Source organism: Tupaia chinensis, unplaced genomic scaffold, assembly GCF_000334495.1.
Source record: "Tupaia chinensis unplaced genomic scaffold, TupChi_1.0 Scaffold144962_1, whole genome shotgun sequence".
Taxonomy (NCBI): domain Eukaryota; kingdom Metazoa; phylum Chordata; class Mammalia; order Scandentia; family Tupaiidae; genus Tupaia; species Tupaia belangeri.
The window spans coordinates 18,736-21,701 of NW_006204822.1; the positions used below are offsets into that span (position 1 = coordinate 18,736).

A 2,966-nucleotide genomic window follows, 5' to 3' on the forward strand; every position below is an offset into this window, starting at 1 on the left:
TAATTTTGCTATCTTTTAAACGTTATCCCTTCTTAATGATTACACCAGTTAGCGACAACTGTTTTTTTTCTTGAACATAGGGCCTAAGGAGAGCTGAGTGCTGAGACCAAGGGCTAAAGCTGGGAGACTGAAAATGTGCAGACCACTGGGGCGCTACTCATTTCTCAGGCTCTGATCTGCTGTTGTACCAGGGGTCTACGAAGGCCTGTGTCTGCCTCCTTCCTGAGTAAGCCAGAGAATGCATCGAAACAGCCTTCTGCCAGTAGCTCCCCTCTCCAAGTGACCAGGCAGGAGTTCCAGACCAGTGTTGTCTCTCAGGACATTGACACAGCAGCCAAGTTTATTGGTGCTGGTGCCGCTACCATCGGTGTGGCTGGTTCAGGGGCTGGCATTGTAACGGTGTTTGGCAGCTTGATCATTGGCTATGCCAGGAACCCATCTCTCAAGCAGCAGCTCTTCTTCTATGCCATTCGGGGCTTTGCCCTGTCTGAAGCCCTGGGGCTCTTCTGTTTGATGGTTGCCTTCCTCATCCTCTTCGCTCTGTGGGGCTCACCTACCTGTCCCTGCTGCTTCGACTCCTCGCCATGTCCAGTGCTGGGGTATGCTAAGCTTTACCATTAAACACAACGTTTCTGTAACTCCCAAAAGAACACACACACACAAAACATAGGGCTTCATGCTGTTGAGAGTCCCCTGCCTCAGGCTTTCTGAGTCTGTGAGATCACAGCTGTGCACCACCATGTCCAGTCTTAAAGGTTGGACCAGGGATCGAACCTGGGCCTCCCATGCAGTCCTAGCCTATGCAGTCCAACATCTCAGTACTGTGTACCCCCACAGCTAGGCCAGACAAATTTTATTCATCTCAATCTACATGTGGTTTGAAAAGTTAAAAACTGGGAACCAGCAGTTAGCGTAATGGCTATCATTGCTAGATTCCCACGTAGTCGACCACAGTTTGCGTCCCGGACCCGGTGCCTTAGAACTCACACCGGGCGCATGTGCGTGCGTGCCCAAGATCCCAAGAGGAGAATGGAGGAGAAGGGAATGCAGCGTGACCATCCCCCCTGGGGGGGGGATTTTCACTTTTTTTCTCTATGTCTCTCTCTGTCTGTCTGGCGAGCGCACGCGCCCTATAGCGAAAACATCTCAAAAAAAAAAAAAAAGTTAAAAACTGAAAGCTTTTCTTCTTTTTGGAGAGGTTTTTGCTACAGAGTGTGTGCACTCACCAGAGAGACAGAGAGAGACAGAAAGCAAGCAATCACCCCCCGGGGGGATGGCCATACCACGATCCCTTCTCCTCCATTCTCTTCTCAAGATCTTGGGCACTACGCACATCCGCCCGGTGTGAGTTTAAGCTGCCGGGTCCGGGACTCGAACCACCTTTGACTACATGGGAGTCCAGCGACGTAGCCATTACACTAACTGCTGGTCCCAAAACTGAAAGCTTTTTAAATAAAATGACACTATACGGCCATTTAATATTAACCCAAATAGGGGAGAAAGACATTCATTTTGATCAACTAAGATATATTATGACAAGCCTAGAATAATGAAGTTATATTTTCGATAAAGAGACACAAACTTATAAACGGAAGCCTGGCCACCCATAGCGAGGCAATAGGTCAAGTCTGGCAAAAATGTGATTGTATCCTGCCTGTCCTTATGACTGAATTTTAATAGACGTTGAAACCATCCACCTGTGTCTAAGGAGAGTCTGAGAGTCCTTACGATAAAGCTTCAGGATGTCCTTCCCACTGAAGCTGACATTTCTAATAAATAACATCTGTAAGTATGGGCCAGGTCTGTCGCCTGGAGGTTAAGGGCAGATCCCTCATGACCCATTGTGCAGCTCAAGTCCCGGACCCAGCAGTTTCAGAAGAACACGGGACACCTGTGCGAGTATGCCCAAAATTCAAAGAGGGAAATGGAGAAGGGATTGTAGCATGACTGCTTCCCGTGTGAGGGGTGTTCTCCTCTTTTCCCCACTTTCTCAGTCTCCAGTGAGTCACACGTGCCCTCCAACAATGACATTTCTGTAAGTAAGTATCCTTGAAGCTGTGATCATATTCATTCTTGCTTCTACAGATATGACTATGAAAACTGCAATGATAATTAACCAAAACATCAGATTCAAACAAAATAGAAAAATGAACATAGTTAATGTGTACGGAGAGGAAATGGGGTATACGGGCGGCAGGGGGATCCCTATACCTTCCGCTCAGTCTTCTGCTTTGGTTTGGTCTGTTTGTTTTCGTTTTTGTTTTGTTTTAGGTTTTTGTCATAGGATGCGTGCACTTGCCAGAGACAGAGACAGAGAAAGAGAAAGTGAGAAATCACTCCCCGAGTGGATGGCTACACAGCAAACCATTCTCCTCCATTCTCCTCTTGGGATCTGGGGTACTCATACACTGTATCCAACACGGTTCTCAAGCCACTGGTCCAGGATTCAAACCATCGCCAGTCATGTGGGAGTCTGGCGCCTTAACCACCATGCCAACTGCTGGCCTCCTTCTGCTCAATTTTGCCATGAACATAAAACTGCTCTTAGAAATAGTCTATTAATGGAACCAGCAGTTAGCGTAATGGGTATGTCGCTGAACTCCCAGGTAGCCAACCGCGGTTCGAGTCCCAGACCCAGCGGCCTAAACTCATGCCGGGCATGTGTACACACATGTGCGTGACCAAGATCCCAAGAGGAGAATGGAGGAGAAGGGATTGTGGCGTGGCCATCCTCCCTGGGGGGGGGGTGATTTCTCACCTTCTATCTTTCTGTCTCTCCCTGTCTTTCTGGCAAGCACACGCACCCTATAGCAAACACCTCTCAAAAAAAAAAAAAAAAAAAAAAAAAAAAAAAAAAAAGTCTATTAATTACATAACTAATACTGTCAAGATATAAATTATATGTGATCAAATGAAAATTTGATGATTTTTTTGTCAAACCGATATAAAGTATAATTGTAAAGAAT

At 46.7% G+C, this 2,966-nt stretch overlaps 1 pseudogene; it reads left to right on the forward strand.

Moving 5' to 3' along the window:
- Positions 1-119: 119 nt before the first annotated feature.
- LOC102476207 (ATP synthase F(0) complex subunit C1, mitochondrial pseudogene) lies at positions 120-621 on the forward strand (annotated as a pseudogene).
- The last annotated feature ends 2,345 nt before the right edge of the window (positions 622-2,966 follow it).